Source organism: Camarhynchus parvulus, chromosome 7 (genome assembly GCF_901933205.1).
Source record: "Camarhynchus parvulus chromosome 7, STF_HiC, whole genome shotgun sequence".
In the NCBI taxonomy this organism is placed as follows: Eukaryota; Metazoa; Chordata; class Aves; order Passeriformes; family Thraupidae; genus Camarhynchus; species Camarhynchus parvulus.
The window spans coordinates 16,011,189-16,029,969 of NC_044577.1; the positions used below are offsets into that span (position 1 = coordinate 16,011,189).

Consider the following 18,781-nt stretch of genomic DNA (forward strand, 5'->3'; position numbering starts at 1 on the left):
GCACCTGATGATGGGCTGTTAGAGAATGACTGAGTCAGAAACGGGTTATCTGCAGAAACAGTCACAGATTTCTGTATCCACAGATTCCTCCCTGGACCCATGTTCTCCACATACCATCTTCTGGCCATCCTTGGTGGAGAGGAATGTCTCAACCCACAAAACTGCCCTGACAATGCCCATTGGGGTCTGAGGGACCTCTCCAGGGCTTGGCATTGGTGCATCCCGGGGACGGGGCCATCCTCAGTCGTGCTGCTTCCTTAAATTATTCCACAAAGGTTGTTCTCTTTCAGCCAGGACTGTCTTGCCAGCCTTGCACGCCTCCTGTAGGCACCAGTCCAGGTGCAGTTACTGAATCCTACCTCTCTGTTTCCATGATGGCGGGAACTGCTTCCTCAGGCCTTTTCTGATGTTCCAGAAAAAAACCGAAGCCCCCCAGGAAAAGGTTAATCAGTTAGATGCCTCATTGATTAAATAATGTGTGGCATGTTCACATATTTATATTCAAAGCATTTCAAAGTTTGCTTTTTCTCTCAAAAGAACAATAGCAACAACTCCTCTTCCAAATTTCAAGTTTCCAGTCCATCACTTCTTTTACCCCATCATTTCACCCTGCAGGTTTCCAGTTTGATTGCTGTTAAAGGTTTAAGAAGTTTAAATTGACCTTGACCTGCAAACATGTGATTTACAGTAGATGATATTGTTCTGGAAAAACAAAACTTCTGTCCTGAAGCTTAACTCCATTTAATGATTAATATTACTGCTCCTGGGCCAAGTTCTGGCATATTTAGTAACACTGTACATTTTTTTAACTCCTTGTGAAGCTCCATTGATTTTGGAGGCACTCTTCCAAAGTGAGGCAGATTCACAATATGAATAAATATACAAACATGTGGTCCTCATATATTGTCATGATTTTGAAGATAAATTCTTTGATCACTTCTAACCTTGTCTTCAGATCTGTTTGTAAAGTCCTTGCAAATTATTCAAGCATATTTTAAAGATACACAGATACTGCCTGTTTTCTTAAAAAGAAATCCCTACTGGCAGTATCATGAGATATTGGAATATAATACGTATGTTTGTGCTGGAAGAAAAAAGTTCTCTTTCTGCTTTGGAAATTATGAAATATGTTCTTGTTGGAGACTTTAATGGGGTAGGGTTAAAATCACAGGGAATTACACAAGTAATTGTAAAATTGTGAAAGAATATACTTCTAGTGTCCCCGTGAAGTTTGGAACAATGTGTGTTAAAGAGACCAAACTGGCATTGATGTGTTCCTGGTACTATTGGTACCTTTTATCTTTTTTTGGCATGTCTTTAGGAAAGAGTAGAGAAAGAAAAATACGAAATTGAACACAGCAAATTTAATTATAAAAGAAAGCCACCCACCTTGCTGTCAGGGTCAGGAAGTATAATCGCCTCCTTTTGACGCAAGAATGAGCTTAACAACATATGTTAAATGAACAATTATTTAAAATAAAAGGAAATTGCCTTAAAAACAGCTGCAGTATCTCAGACTGTAGCACTGCAGCAGTGCAGAAAAACAGCCCATTGTGGAAGGAAGGCACATGCACAAATGAGAGCAATCCTACAACCCTGTGCTGAAACAAAAGCTTTGCTCTTGACAAAAGCAAAAAACCAATAATTTTACAGAATGCTCTTAAATATCTCACTTGTATTTGATCTCAGCAGTTTATTCTGCTTTTGATTTTTTTGATGTTTATTTTGGTCTTTCTTTTTTCTGTGTAATTATTTGTTGGCTGCACGACTAAATCCTAACGCCCAAAGCCACTGTTTGCTGCACAATGGCACGATGACATTGGGTGTTCTCCAGTAAATTGTGTTTCGCTGAGTGTCACAAGCAATGGAAGCGCCAGAGCAAGCGCGTCAGCGTTAGATGCACACCTAAGAAGAATAAAAAGAAAAGAGCTTTTTGCACCAGAATAAATCCATTTCACTTGAAAGCACCGGGAGTCACCTGACTGAGCCCGGAGCCTCCCGGATAACGCAGCACCAGCCTGCAATGGGAAAGAAATTAAGCAGGGCTGCCTCCGCCTCGCACACGCCTTTTAGCCTGTCGACGCGTTGCCTGTCCGTATCCCTCACAGCGCATCTGTAGAGCCATTAAATTGGATAATCCCTCTGGCCTTTGATACATTTCTGGACATGATTATTTCATTACTCGCAGTATATCAGTAGGATCATAATAAAAAGGACTTCTGACAACCTGCCAAGAGTTTTGTGGCCTTGTAAACACAAAAGTGCTCTAATAAAATTTTATTAAGTGTTAAAAAGTCATAAAAAGTGAAATAACATAAACTACAAAATTTACTGTCCTCAGCAAATGCTGAAAATATCGTCCATAGTAAAATTAAATTAGCATGTAATAGCGCAGCAGCGTGGAGTGGGCTTGAAAGAGGATCCAGGAGGTAAAAGAAAAGGTGGGGAGGGGGGAGCGGAGAAGAAAGAAAAAAGAAAGATTGCACTTGAACTGCATACGGGTCACGGGGGGTTCGTTTATGGCGATCCCCGCGTGTTCCCGGCGGGCCGCGGGGACGGCGGCGCGGGGCGCGGCGCGCCGCCAGGCGGCGCTGTGGGAGCGGGAATGCGCCGGGCTCCGCGCCGCGACCCCCGCGGGCCGCCGGGAGCGCCCCCCGCCCCAGAAATGAGCCATTTACGGGGATTTTGGCGTCTTCTTGCAAATCAAAAAAAAAAAAATGGTGCGAGGAAAACAATACGGGTATATCTGGGCTGGAAGGCTCCTGGAGGGGCAGGCAGCGCTGAGCGGGCTCCCGACGGCTTCGGCCGCGCCGCCGCCCCGGCTCCCCCACGCCCGGGACAGGGCGGCCCGTGCCGGGGGCGGGCGAGGCTGCAGGGAGAGCTGCTCGCCCTCTGCGCCTCCGGGCCGCCACAGGAGCCAGGTAAGGTCAGCCTTTTCTTCGCCGTCGGTGCTGCTCAGGGAAAAGGCACGGCCGGGACGGGGAGCGGCGAGCATCGCCGCACACGGCCGCGGCGGGGCGGCGGGCACAGCGGGACTGGACGGGACGGGACGGGACAGGCTGCCGCTGCTCGCCGTGCTCCCCCCGTGCCGTGCCGGCCGTCCTTGCCCGTGGGAAGGGGCTACGCTTGTGTCCCGGCTGCTTCGGGGCCGGCAGCGCGGGGTTTCTGGGGTGCGGGCATTGAGGAAGCGGGCGAGGCGGCGATGCCAGGTCCTCAGGGCATCGCTTCCTCCCCCGGGATGTCCGTCCCCTGACGCTCCGTCGGGATTTGCCCGTGGCTGGCCGGGAAGGAAGCGACCGCGCTGCCGTCACATGGAATCGCTTTTGCCAGAGCCGCCCGAAACTTCATTCGGGAGGGGGGAGAGAGAGGGAGGGGGGAAAGAAGGAGGGAGGGGAGTAAATAGTAATAAAACAAGGAAATTGTGGGTAGAAGATATTTTAAGTTTCGTTTTGTTCAGGTGGGGAGGATAGCTGCTTCTCATGCGGCAAGGCTGATGTTCAAGGCCACTGTACGAAAAATAGTGACTCGCTGCCGGAGCCGGGCTTGTCTTTGAGCCTGAGCTGGTGCTCGCTGAAGTGCAGCCGGAGCAGCCCCGGCAGGGAGCGGGCAGTGAGGGATCCATAAGGGAAAGCTGGCTGGAAAACAGACGATATATGAGCAGCAACAACGAGCCTCGTTGTTATTAAGAGGGAAAAAAATAACCATGAAGTTAGTTTTAGTAGTTTTTAGTCTAACAATTCTGTGCATTTCAGTCACTTTAAATCTCTACACTGTGTATTAAGGCAGGGTTACAAAGAAAAAACAGAAACGATAGTTATTTATTTTGGGACATCTGAATGAACGGGAAAGTTGTAGGTATAGTATAGAGCAGTGCTTGCTTTAGCTCAGCTGCCTTGAATTAAGGCTAGTTTCTAAAAATAGCTATTTCTGTTTGCACATAATTGGCTTGGTGCATGTGCAGACCATACAGCCTTAAAATGCACATTTATCTCACTGATTCAAAACTTGTAATGTTTTGTATACCCTTATGTTTATCACCTCTGATTAAGACAATGGGGGTATTACTTGGTAATTCATTATACATTTACTGACAAATTACAGAAATAAAATACATTTGGAAAAGGAGCAAAGCCCTTATTTTTCTTCCATCTCAGATTTTTATATAAATTTTCCATAATTTTACAGTAATGACTGCAGTTATTAGTGCCTGCAGAAAGTTGTACTTTTTAAGCAGAAGAAAATTACCATGTCACATTGTCTACTGCATTTTTTAAAAATCTGAGCTCTACACCATGCATGGAAACACACACATTTTCAATGAAAGCTAAATAATTATTTACTTTTCTCTCTAATTAAATTTTAAGTCTTCTCTCACCAACTATAATGTAAAGGCTGCAAAAATGCAAACAGAAAGTGTAGCAGCACTGTGATCAAGGCTTTGAACTTAGATGAATTAAAAAGTCAGCAAAGCACTACAGAATTCCACATACATGTGGCTAAGGTGTGTGCATGCCTGCATAACTTTGAAGAGTTTTTAAGTGAAATGAAGCGGTTTGGAATTAGTTTGCTTTACTGAAAGATTTTCTAGGATCAATGCTAATGTTTGTTGGATTTTGGAAACATTCCTGGGAATTCCCTCTTTAGTCTATGGTGTGCAGAACACTTTTATTTTTAAATATGGTCTTAAAAACATAACTCTGTCATCTGGCTGATCAGCTGTTTGCTATTTTGTGCTGCTCTCTGCCTGAGCAAGTACTTGTACAATATCACAACATGAAGAATCCCATTTGTTCCCTGGGGTTTATGGACAGGAATTGGGGTACATGCTTATGTGTGCAGCATCCGGGTTTCAGTGGTAGGAGAAACTTTTTTTCCTAAATTTAGCATTCTAGTTTGTGATGGCTGGTTTTGAGTATGCAACATTACTTCCACGGTGGTATTTTTATATCAGCTCAATGTGATGTAAAATTCAAAAGATAAAGATGCACCAGGAGACTGTATGTCTTGTTTAAATGGACATATTAAAGGTTCCATGTGCAAATGTCTGACAGTGCGCTAGACAAGGCTGGAACTCCTGTTGTTTCCATCCAGCTTCATCCCTGGCCGTTCAGTATCTGACACTGCCTTGCAATTCCAGCTGCCACAAGCAAGCACTGGAGCTCTGCCTAGGGAAGTTTGCAGGCTGCCTGTCAGAAGGGGCTCAGAGGGTGAGGAAGGAAAGCCCAGTCACGGCAGAGTGCAGTACTTGCAGTAGGCAGGATGGAAATTATCTGGGCTCCGCGGCTGGGGCTGCACATGTGGCACTTTTCTGGCAGGGTTGCTTTAAATGCTTGCAGAATTTAAAGGCATGCACCGTCCAACAGAGGCCTACCTTGCAATACATTAACCAGATCTTTCTAGCTTGATTAATAGCTACAGTATTTTGTTGATGGATTTTTATTTTTACTTTTTTTTTTTTTTGCTGCAATAAAGCTGGACCCTATGCTACAGAAAGAGATAATGGATGAAGTCTTGGCTCTCCTGAAGTCAGTCACAGAACTCACTGACTTCATTGGAGCCACGTTTTTATCAACTGCCTCATAATACTTTCTATCAGCCATATGGAGGAGATTTAAAATTGGCTTTAGAAGAAATAGAAATTAGCTCCTCTACCAATGATTTGCATGGGTTATCTGGGGGGCTTTTCTCCAGGTAATATAAATGGCAACACAAAGTATAAACTGCCAAAAAGACAAATAGGTATATAACATTTTGATTTCCTGTAACTACAGCATAACTCAACTAAAATATTATCTTAAAATCAACAACATTGGATTATTCTATGTAAGACCACCAGGTCTGATGTAGATGATGCAAGGGCATGGGAAGACATTCAAAGGCAGAACAGGCTATTTGCTGTTCATGACACGTTTTAGAAGATGTGAAACTGTGTGTCAATGATGCTGTAACACGAGAGGCAGGGAGTTAAGCAGGAGGGACGGTATTAATTCACAGCCCTCGCTTTTGTATATTTAGTGTTATTGAATTGTGCTTCCCCTTGATATTTTAAACAGATGCATCATAATGGACTTCACAAAATCTGATTTAAACCATAACACCAGGAAGTACAATTTTGCTAAAAGGAGAGGGAGGGAAAAAGAAACTGCTGGACTCCTTGCCACTGCCACAGTTGTCTTTTCACAGACAGTTTTTTCTGATCCATTAGCCTGCCAGACAAGGATGGCACCTATCCAGTGTAAATATTACATTTTCAACATTTGGATGGCATTTTGAGCAATATTTCTTATCCCCTGAGAGTGTACACTTTATAAATACAATATTATCTGCAATTCAGAGCTAGGTTGTGGTAGGATATGACTTTATAATGCAAAAGATATTTAAAGAACGCTGTGTATGGACTCACTTACTGAAGAATAAAACTTCTTCCTCTCAGTTATTTTAATTTACAGTGAAAATTACTTAAGCACAGCATCAAACACACTTTTTTTTTTTCTGGAATAGGGAGGATCCAGACATGATTGTAGAGGAATAACTCCAAGTGTAAACATGATCGGTTGCTACTGTTCAACATAATCTGCACTGTGCATATCTTGAAGTGGAAAGCCACACTAGCATTTTTGGGAGCTACTATCCTCATTGGACTAAACTCTTCACTGTGTATATTCCAGTAATATCCCACTAACAGTGCCAGATGCTGACAGAACTCCGTGTTGGAAATAATTATGGAAGTGAGTCAATCCTCATCCATTGCAAGCAGTGAATCTTCTTAGAGCGAGAACTTGTTCTGACATTCCCTCTCTGCTTTAAATCCTCTTTCTTGTCAAAGGGAAATCGGTCATATTTGGATGGAGCCCCAGTCTTTCTTTGTGTTTGTTGTTCTAAGTAGAAACAACATAGCTGGTTTGGATAGTCTTGTGTAGGGAAGGAGGAGCCACACCCAGACACAGCACTTCTATCACATGCTTAGGCTGAACTATACACCCTGACATTTGTGTTTGCAATGAAAACCCTGACCCGTCTTTAACTACAGTAGTATTGCTTAGGACTGTTTTAATATATACCAGATAGAGTCCATTCCATTAAATATAATCCTGATAATACTAGTTTCACATTTTTCTGGTTGTAGGTATTTTTCCATACTCATTTTCTGCTGTTTTGAAAGAATGTCCTTATTTCCTGACTTGGAAGTACAGAGCAATGCATTTGTCTCCTGTTTAGTTTCCCACCTTCCCTTCAGTTTGTGGCTCATGATCTTTTGTGTCTTTGGCCTTATATTTACACACTTTAATAAAGCATTATCAGCTGCTGGGTGATTTTCATTTGCCAGTTGCTGCCTGCAGATACCAAACACGGAGGTATGGTAGTACAGTGGAGGGCAGGTCATGGAGCCGAGTAAAGAGGAAGCCCCACACCCACCTGGCTACATCAGCAAACTGAAAATGAAATTACAGATTTTCATAATGAAAAGCTGGGTAGGGAAATCCATGGCTTTCAGGCTGGTCGAAGTGCTTTACTGTGGTCCTGAAGGAGAGACACATTAGTGTGACTGGCTGGGTGCAGGCTTGTAATCAGAGCTGGGGAGTCCCTGCTGGGGTGGCCTCGGCTTTCAGGAGCCCGTGGAATGCCCCGTGTGCCCCAGCACAGGCAGCCAGGGCACAGTTCTCTCTGGCAGAGAATCAGATCTTACATTTCAGCCTTTGTTGCTGCAAAAATAACCTTGGAAATAAGAAGCCTGAGTAAACTAAGGAGCTGGCAGGAAGCTTGGAATAATAGTTCCGAGAAGTGTGAATTTGTGCCCATCAAATGTGATACCTTAGAGGCCTGATAACAATGCATTCAGTGGCAGACAATATTAACTATTAATGGCAAGCCCAATGGTAACACAAATAACTGGCTAACCTGCTCATCCCACTGGGGGAGTCCATCCATATGCAGAGGAAATGCAAACTTACCAGGGCTTGAGCATTCCCAGGCAGAAGGAATGTCCCAGTTCAGTACCAGGACATCTCGTTCTTGTCACTCTGCTCCCTTGGTAGCATTGTGTATTTTGCTGAATCAGCACGTACGTGGTGTGCCCTGTGAGGGAGGTGAGATGGGGAATAAGCAGAAGGATCTGGCTTATGGCCCATATCAGTAGCTGGGCACAATGATCTTGGTGGGTCTCTTCAATTCAGAATACCCTCTGATTCTGTGAAAGCAGTGCAGGGTGATGTGGAATGCTATGGGAAGGACTGATACATTAAAATTTTGATGATTAGCATGAACAACAAAATAAGTTACTGAGTGACAGATACCTGTTTTGGCCTTATAATAGTATGAGTGATGCTAAGACCAGTAGTATTTTTTTTTTCATTTTTGTCTGGGGAGTTTTTTTCTATACAAACCATACAGCCAGTTACACCAGGGTACCTGAGAGTGTAACACAGAAATGAAACCAAAGTCATGATGCCATGGGTGCTCTCACAGTAAAGTCTCATCTTCTTGTGTCTGTTCCTGTAGCAGACAAGCTGAATAACTCCTCCTGAAATGCCTTTGGTCCCAAGACCAAAGACTTAGGATGGATCCTCTCACACTGCCTGGAGTCCCTCTACCACCCGGAAGTTCTGCCTTGCTCAGGGTTCTTCACAGCACCCAAAAGCACACATCCACCCCTCCCTCATGGTTTACACATTCAGTCCATTAACCAGTAAAGCATCTTGGTCAGCTCCAGGCTCCCATGGTTTAGCTGTAAGCAGGGTCAGCAGAATTTTGAAATCAAATCAGAAGGCACAAACCTTCTGGTATAGATTGGTATATATACCTCCTGGTATGTACTTACACCAAAGCTTTAAGTGAGTAAACTATCATCCATTCCCTGCTCACTGTTGTTTAGAATGTGCTGCATCTGAGAGCCAGAGCCATCAGAGTAAGGAAGAACAGCTGTAGTATCTCTAATGACATCCAGTGCTAGAAAGTTCTTTGAAGTTGCATAGCTGCTGTTTCTTCTCTATGATTTCCAAATGGGGGAAGAATATCAATGTTAAAAACATCAGTCAGTCTACTTATTTGGACAATTGTTGTCTGTGTCACTTATTCTTATGGTGATCTGAAGAGGGAAAGCAGAGAATTTTTTTGATGGTTATAAAATATGCATTATTTACTTCTGAGTTGAAAAAAAAATAAAAACCAGCCTACAGTATTTGTCAAAGGCCAAAGGCCAACATACTTAGGCATTTCCAGAAGAGCATTTTTACCTTATTATGTATGAATGCTGATGGTGTGTCTGATCAGTGGGTAGATGACTGGGCATTTCTAAAGTTCCACACCATTTTCCAGCATCATCCATTCAGTGACAGTGACACTGTCATTTTCAAAACTATCAGAAGTTTGCTAGTTTTACTTCATTCCCATTCCCATCAGATGGCTGTTATACCAATACAAAAGAGGGCCAGGAAGAGTATGGACTGAGCCTTAATGAGCTCACTGCTCAGAGATTGCCAGGACACCAGGGGCTGCACATTGCCATGTCCCTCTAAGGAGGGCCAGTACAGACCTTAGCGCTTTGCTTGGCCAGTTTTGCCAGCCAGAATGAGAAAATACCAGTTTGGAAGAGTTCTGGCTTTCCCAGTTCTGGGGTGGGACATGTGTGAGAGGAGGACTGAACCCCAGGGCTGGCAGACCCCCTCTGGAGCTGGATGCTCTGACTCAGTGCACACAAGCTCCTCCTGGAGTAATGCAAACAGGTGCTAACACAAGGTACCTTAAACTCCTGCAGCCTGTGAACACCTAATGCTGCCCTTGCTCTCTGATAGAGTGTATCTGGACCTTGTGACAATCATAACATTCACTCCAGAATAGCTGTGTTTTATTGGGCATTGTAGATCATTACTCACTCCGTGGGAAATAGTAGGACTGTATGCCAAATGCCAGATTCTGATTTGGTGACTTAAATATGCAGGTTCTTCAGGTGACTGCAGTAGGAAAGTCACTTTTCAGCATGAGCAGAGCCAGCAGAAAGCCTGGTGCTGCACTTAGCTCTGCAAGCCCAGTGAACACAGTGTGGCTACACATGGCTGGCCACTGGTTCCCATCAAAGGGTGGGGGAGATACAAGCCTTGGATTGTGTTGTAGCTGAAATAGTAAGATTGACATACTAGTTCACTGTTTTTATTATTTCACTGTTTCAAGCACTAAAAGGGCTTCAAGGATTCTTTTTTTTTTCTGGTACTGCCCCATATTTCCCGTCCTTTGTATGTGCAAGTACCAGTTTATAACAGTTGGTATCAGGTAATAAATTGGAAATCAAGGGTGTATCTGCAAGAGCCTTTAACAGCATGGTAGTTGAAAAAGAAATACAAATCTCAGCTGTTACTCTGCCAGTGACCCAGAGAAAAGCAAGAATACAGAAAGAAAACTGCTGACATTTAAATGCCCACATAAGAATACTAAAATACAAAGCTGCTTATGAGTATTTTGTAATAAAATACTGTCCTGATAAGAGATTTTGTTTCAATTTTGTGCTTATATGTGATTTTAATGTATCCAAACTATTTTCATATACTGTTAAAGCAACTTCCTCTTTTGATTAGGTACAACAAAATTTAAGGTTTCTTAAATATAATTGCCTGGAAAAGGGAGCTGTTAGAACACTTTTAAGTAAGTCCCATGATTGACATTTCTAGCATGTTGAAATAGATACACAAGTAAAGTTAATCACTACATGGTTTAAGAGAAGGAATTGCCCCAACTTTTATGTATGACTATGTTACCATGTTTAGATAAATTGCCTGATGTAGGTCATTAAAAAGGGACCAATTCATTTTTGTCTGTCCTAAAAAGGGCTCGGAAAAACATGATTTCTCATCAAACATCCACTGAAAAGACAACTCACTGTAATACACCGAGATAAAAAATGGGTTCAGGAGGGGAACATGCTTCTTTATCTGGTGGGTCCATTATCCCAGTTGTCCTTGACAGCCAATGAAGAGTCACATAAAGTTTACATTAATTGATTTTATTGTTAATCTGCTTGAAGTTTTGTAAGTCAAGAGGAAAAAAAAACCTGGAAAACATGCAATCAGACACTTTATATCATGTTTAGCTGTAAAAAAAATGCTGTTTTTCCAGAGATCCAATCACCAGCAAGCTGCAGAATGCTTTGCAATTTTTCCACACACTTTGCTTTCGTATAAAGCCACAGACGTCTATATTTTACATTGCCACCTCTAACATTTATATTTTACCACTGTGGGCTGCAGTGTTACATTACAATGGTGCTGAGCCCACCTACCTCTAACATCTTTCTTCATGAGATATTTTGTCCCACAGTGCTGGAGATGGCATGTAACATTAAAAATAAAAAATTTCTCAGTACAGGAAGATTACAACACAGGAGATTTCAGTGCAAAACTACACAAAAAAGACCTTACAATTGGCACGTGTTTCTGTACATTTCATTTGCAAAGATGGAAAAACTACAGTGTAAAGGAAATCTCTACTCAGAGAAGACTTTATTAACTTCTTTAATTTCTTTTTTTGGTGATTGGTGTTAGAAGTGCTGTGAGAACTAAGTTCTACCTGGTTACCATTTTAACCTTACTCCTCCCCACGCACTGCTGTCAACAATACATCCAAATAGTCAGCAGAGTAGGATGATAGTTGTGTTGTGGAACTAAATATTACCTGTTTAGAAAAGATTTCAGATATGGCAGTGCTAACCAGAGGTGGGCAAAATACTCCGCTCAAGTAATTTATTTATCAGAATTTTATATAAATATTTTTTAATTCCCCAAATGTAATAAAACTTTTTTTTGTCTTTAGATTCAAGACTAAAAGATCAATCAAGACACTTCTAACTGTGCAACATTTTTTAATTCCTAGTACTGAGTTTACAGCGTGTAGCTAGAGTCAAATTTGCTTGGGCTAATTGTTGACAATTGAGGTGATGATTATTTCATCATCAGCAAGCTTGGTTCCTGAGGTTTGGTTTGGAGGGAGCCCAAGTCACTCCTGTCTGCTGATGAAGCTGTTCCACTGTGTTACCCTCCTGTCAAAATGGGTCAACACAGTGTAGCCCATGGCCACCATGCTACAAGAGTAGCATTTCTAAATGAAAGGTCCTGACAAAAGAGGGGGATGAAATCCTGTCACAGAAAGGAGCTTTTCTTCACTCACTCCCAGTGAGTTACCCGGCTCACCGAGGACAGACGTTCACTGCATGCACACATCTGGCCCAGCCTCTCCTCGTGTAACATCATTCATCAAGTCCTGTCATGTTAGCCTTGCTGCCCACATTCCCCCAGCACGCCACAGAAAACTTTCCTCTCAGCACCTTACATTTCACTGCCTCGTAGGCATCCTTTGTTCACTTTAACAACAAAATGGTGCCATTCAGGAGCTGTAGCAACATAATTGCTACTTACACAGCGCAGTCCTGCAGTCACCGAGAGGTCTGTGAGTGCATGGTTGCTGCAGTGCCATTCACTGCTCCAAAAAATGCATACTTAATATTTTCATGATGAATTTTGTGATTTCAAGAATGCTTTGTAGATATGTATTCTCTCCATGTAGGTACTAAGTGAAGCTGGGAAGTATTAAGTCTCTGTGGAATATGAGACAGGAAAACCATAAAATTATACTTGTCTCATTACTGCAATATAGATGCTGTGAACCCTGGTGGTCAAAAACACTATTTCTGCTCTTTGAACATAATTTCAAATTTTTCCACTTCATAGTTCAGTCCTGACAGCAAAGTAGGCCAGTGTATTGCAACTTTATGGCTTTTGAGACCAGACTCATGCAGTCAGAGGTGTCCTGCTGCCTGTGAAGTGGAAGGCTGCAAGGATAGTGCCTCCCAGGTATGACATCCATGGAAGAAGCATGGACAGGACCACCAGGCAGTTCATGCAATTCATAGGTTGAGCCACTCCTCAAAGGGTGATATTTTAACTTTTATTTTTGCTGCATTTCATCTGTTGAGTACCTGTCTGAGGCCGTTTTTAACAGGCTTCCTTCACTTACCCGTATCTCATTATCAGTGAGGACAAGGGGAGAAGCTCCTAAGCTGTGTACTTTAATACACACTCCGGTCAGCCCATGAGTAGATAGATAAGGGAAATGTGAGGTACCTGCAATCTCCTGATCCCTTTTACCCCATCGTGGTTCTTGTGATTCTGGGAGGTTTTTTTAATTGTATTTCCACACGCATGTATCAGTTTCTTCTTTTCCAACTACCCCTCAAAGCCTGGGTTTTGTCTTTTTGCCTTATCCAGCACCCTTGCCCCTGCTCCTTTCTCTGCTGTTTGTTCTAGATGACTATATTATACTATCATTCTCCAAAAGAAAAGTATGGTGGTTTTTTTTCTTAATTTTCTCCATCACATCCCATTTGTCTCCTCAGTCATCACAACTCTCTTATCTTGTCAGGCTCAAAACCTTGGCACCATCATTAGATATTTGCTTTCTGTTGCCAGTATCTATTCCACTACTCAGTATTATAGATAACCTTCCCCTAGTACATCTGTTTTCATCTCTTTCTGTACATCTTCTCACTGTTCAAACTATGGAATTACTCAGCTCTATGCAGCCTTTTCTTGACATAGCTCTGTTTGTATTTGTTTAACGAGATTCACCTCAAACAGTCATTTAAAATTTAGGCATGTAGACAGAGCAGTAGGTCTGTCAACGTGTGAATCACTTGGATCAGTCTTTGAGTTGAAAAATTAGCAATTAACTCAAAAATAATATGCTGTTGAGGTTTGCTAACGGACAGCCAGACAATTGTGCTGTAGATGAACAGAGCATGGGTCCATTTGCAAACACCAAATTAACCTGTGTGTTTCAGAACAAAAATGAATTGGTAAGGATCTATGTTCTTTCCTCAATGTTTGACATGCACTAATACTGTGTCACTGTGCCCTGAATGTTTGCTGCTTGCCTGTGACACAGTCCACGAGGCACAAAGCTATGAAATGTGGATCCTTCCGAGATGTTTCATGCTTGTCAGCTTGGCAACGGATTTGTGCTGGTGATGAGACTTGTCTGAGTTGCTGGGCATTGCAGGCCTGTTTCTGTTTACCTTGCCAGCCCATTTGCAGCCAGCTGTTCTCCAGCAGGAGACAATGTTAAAGCAAACACACACATGGAAATTGTCCGTAATAATTAAGATCCCAAGGCAACAAGTCCCTTAAACATGTGCTTAACTTCGTTTAATCAGGTGACCAGTCTAAAAGATATTGCTTCTCCTGAAATATCTTCTACACCTGTCCTATTAGAATTTCCTCAAGGTGATAAAAAACTAATTATGTTGGTCTTCTAAGCATATGGCATCCAAAAATGCCCATGTGGCTTCTGAGTGGGCATTTTCCTGCAGCTGTTTCAAAATTTCTTTCATATTTTTGATTCCTCCCCCTGTTGCTTCTCTGACAGTACTTCTGCCCACCAAATTGTCAAGTTGTTGATAATTTCTCTTCTCACTCGTTGTATCTTTTGTTATTTAGAAATAGAAGAAGACTCTTCATTCATGTTAAAAAAAAACCTGTTTATATATCCTATCTCTGCACCCAGGATACCATGGCTTATGTGCTTTGCGGGAATAAATGTGCTCATTAAATGTCTTTGAACATTATCATCTTGATCATTAGCATCAGTATTTAGGAGATGAGCTTTCCCATATTTTGTTGGTATTCATTAGAAGATTAAAAGTTGTTGATATGCAGAAATGGAAGTAGATACCTGTAGCAACTCATAGTCTTGGAGGAAACTTAGCAATTAGACAGATAAAGCCTGATGTAAAAAAAGGCATTAAGACACTTACAAAGTAGACATAGCCAGTCATGGGCTCAAATGTTTTTCTGAGGGACAACCTTTGTCAGACCATCTTTTGCTTCTTGTTTTTGTAGATTCCCAATTTGGGTCTGCTGGGTGAAGTACTTTGGTAAAACGGAGTTGCCTCTGTGGAAAAGATGCTTTGGTGGGTTATAAGGCTGCGAGGGCACAGAACAAAACTGTCAGCTCTCCCCAGAAGGGTGATGGTTGTCAGGAACACCAAAACAGAAGTTTGGTGCAGCTGGGCAAATCAGGCTTGCCTGCAGTACAAGCAGGCTCACTGTAGCTTAGCTGGAGCTTTCAGCTAACACAGTCCTGAGTTCTGGGTAGTCTGCTTCTCTCTTAAGCAGCTGCAAGAAAAACTATCAGTAGTTTTAGAGCTGAACATTTCTAAGAGGAAGAAATTTAAGAGATATTTAATAAGCAGCCTTTACTGAACACCTTTTCTGGCCAATACTTCTCTGACAGAAAGTCTATCACAAACTTGAGGTAAAAAAGCAAATACAAACCTCATACAAGTTTCTCCACCATGGTTAATTCTTAGCCTGCTACATAATATTTACACAGAAAAAAAACTACTTCTCAGGATCTGAGTATCAAAACCTCCTTATCTCCAAGCTTGCCTCAGAGAGCTGTATGCAAGCCAAAACCTCCTCCTTGGTCATTGGCTCCACGCAAACAGAGAGGAGCTACGCTGCTCCTTTCCCATCATCACATGGTGGTCTGAGGAAATACCAGAGCCGACATCTCAGCACCACTGGGTATTCCTCTGGAAAAATAACCCATAACACCAAAAAAATGGGAAAAAAAGCTCCACAATGGTTACTGCCAAATGCCATGAACCTGCTATCAACGAAAATCTACACCATTGCATGACAACAGAGCAGTGCTTCTGTGTATGACGAAGCATGGTGGAGCCTTCTGCTCGCAGTGTGGGGCCTGAGGCTTGGGCTGCGAGAGTGTCTGAAAAACTTGTAGCACATTTCTAAATGTCCCATCTCTACTGCAGATGTTTCTGTCTGCACAGTAGTGTGGTGCTGTGCATCTCACATACCACAGCATTTGCAGTTTCTCAATCTCTTTAATGGGTAGTTCTAATCGTGCTGGTTATCATTTGCAACCACCATGACTGCCCTGATGACTGGATGGCATGAGATATAATAATGATGGTATTTCATCTCTTAGCAGCTGTCAGAGGCCCTCAGGCTTCTGAAACACTGCTATCAGAAATAAAGGGCATGAGTCTTTCATCACTTCTCTTGAGGGACTGTAGCTGTGGTGCCACCATGGCAAACAGGCAAGAGAGGGTTGCTGGTTTCTGTGAGTAAGATCCATTCCTGCCCTTTTGCCCTCAAAAGAGCCACACTGGGGATGGTGCACACTTCTGTAGGTCCTCACTGGCCTGTTGTGCAGGTCACTGATCCCTCTTCCTGTTTAAAGGGAATCTCAAAGAGGAATGTGGGGCAAATCCCCAGAAGAGAGCTGAACAAAAGCTAGGAAACTGATTTGCAATGGTGTGGAGGATATTCCCCCACAAAGCCACATAAAAATCATAAAAATTGAATTTAGACATTAGGAACTCTTAGGCAGCACTTTTAGACACCATGGATACTTATTATCATGTCCACATTGTAGGGGTTTTGATAATCTATGATGTAGCATAGATATAGTCACAGAGACTTTACCTACCTGCATTTATCATTCTGGAAAGATCATGTCTATTAATCACAGATAAGAGCACAGCTTATTGTGGCCCTGGCAATTAGAGCTCTCTGCCAGCAGAGCAGACACAAATGCTAAGATGAACGAAATGTAAGGTCTCTTTACAGGGTTTGGTTGTTTGGGTTTTTTCATAAAGTCTTGTACATGCTATAAGTTGGGTCTTGAATTTCTGAGGTGTTCTGTAAGTGAAACTTCAGCAGGGAAGGGAGGGCAAATACTAATTTCTAGCTGCTACAAAAATATGCTGCAATTTTCAGTAGGGTTGGAGGCTTGCTTTGTCTTTGTGAGCTGCACTAGAGAGAGCTCACAAAACACAGGTTTGAATATACAGGAGCTGGCGTGGCACCCCAGCACTGAGCACATGCAATTCCTTGCTTTTGGAGGTGAGGGGAATGACTTGAAGGAGAGCAAGAACCTTTGTGGGGGTTAAAAAAAACAATGTTGGTAAAATGTTAGTAGAAAGGAGAAACTAGCAAAAAAAAAATCAAAAGGAACAAATAAATGAATCAACAGATGGTAAACGTGATCCCTGGTTCTGCAGGTCATGGTATGAACTGTTTGAGTGCGTTGGCCACTTCCCAGGCAGGTCTCACCTGTTTTGAGTCTGTGACTCGTCTGCTAGGCTGGACCTGTTCTCTTTTATCTGCCTATTCTCTTTTATCCACATTTTCAACTGCAGAACAAAGCTAAGAAACTTTTCCTGACAAAGGAGCCATTGAAACTCTCCCTTGAAAATGTCTCAATTTGACCAAGAAGCATGAACAAATTATCTAATCAGAAAATCCCCAATGATGGAAAACAATCTACCCATTTATGCCTGAGCAAGATCAAAACTTTCAGCATTTGGTTGTGCATTTTGCAATTTCTATTTCACTTTGTCTAGATAAGTAATAGTACAAAACAGTATTTTTACTGGGTTTTTTTGCCAGAATTTCTTCACATGGCTTTGCTAACTTCCCAAGTATTAAGCCAGTTTTAAAAATAACAGATTTTTTCTGAAGTTCAATTTATTTGTTCCTTCAGTTGGACTCTTGTACATTCTTGAGGGTGGATCTCTGATCTTCATCTGTCAAGCATCTAGTGCATAAGGCTGTAAAGCACTGATGCAGGAACTTGGAAAACTGCTCTTGGTTTTTGTGGTTCCCAGAACAAGGGTCCAGGTCACAAGTGTGTTTTTCAGGCAGCTGATGGTACATGCTGGGAGCAGGCGCCTGGGAAGCCTGAGGCAGCTTTGGGATGCTCAGGGCTGTCAGAGCCATACCCTTCAGTGTCCTTTCTGTGGGAGGATGAGGGATAAGCTGGGATCAGAAAATCCAAGCACATCTGCGTTTTACCTGCAGGAGGCTCTGAGATGGCTGGAGGAGGCACTCCCACCAGTGGGTGCACACTCCAGACAGACCCTGGCTTTCCTCTCTCAGATGTGGCCTAAGGAGCTGCTGTGATACAAATGATAATTTATGATGGTAGCACATACATCTGTAGGAATAACATGTTCATAATAATTAATATGTGCTTTCAGGGTGATTCAGCAGCCATAAAGAGCACTTTAATTTGCTTCTTCATTTCCCCAAAGATGTTACCTGCTATATAAGAAATCCAAAGCAGTGTTCTTCAAGGCCTAGGAAGATACACATTCCTGCAAACAAGACAAAAATTGCTCCTGGTTTTTTCCTTATAAAATTATTTGTAACTTATTTCTGTCAACATTCTGAACTCTGAGTAAGCTTGCTGGATGAAGTAAGCTCTGGAAGACCAGAGACAGAGAGGACATTTTAAGACCATTTGATTTTTTGAGTTTTACAAGTTCGAAGAGAAATAACATTTACTCTTGGTTGCTATATATTTCCCCTATATTTATTTTTAAATCATCTGGGTTTTCTGCAGAAAACAGAACTCTCCTTTTCTTGGCCTTTTATAGAAGGATTTATTTATATTTTAATTCAGGAAGCCTGCCATTTGGAGAGAGTGGAAGGTCTAGGAGGAGGCTGCAGCATGTGTCATTGGGGCAGTTGTGTATTTGTAGCACTTGTTCAGGAACCAAAAGTATGAGCCTTGGCTTGCTTGGCATGAGAAAAGCCATGGGCATTCTGGGTCCTAATACAAGTTCTTCTGAAAAGCATTACCCTTGCACACACTGCTTTCCCAGCTGAAAAGTCTTCCTCTGCTCCTGCACCTGCTCTCACTGCAACACACCTTTGGAGTGAACCCACTGCAAGTGCGGTGGTGTGGGGGTGCTATGGCAGGACGGACAGAC

The 18,781-nt window shown here is 42.5% G+C and overlaps 1 long non-coding RNA gene across 2 annotated transcripts in view; it reads left to right on the forward strand.

The window, feature by feature from the left end:
* The first annotated feature begins 2,625 nt into the window (after positions 1-2,625).
* Positions 2,626-18,781, forward strand: part of LOC115906039 — a 60,283-nt gene continuing 44,127 nt past the window's right edge. For both annotated transcript variants that reach the window (XR_004060897.1, XR_004060898.1), the window contains exon 1: positions 2,626-2,921. This is a non-coding gene — a long non-coding RNA (uncharacterized LOC115906039). The remainder of the gene's footprint in view (positions 2,922-18,781) is intronic.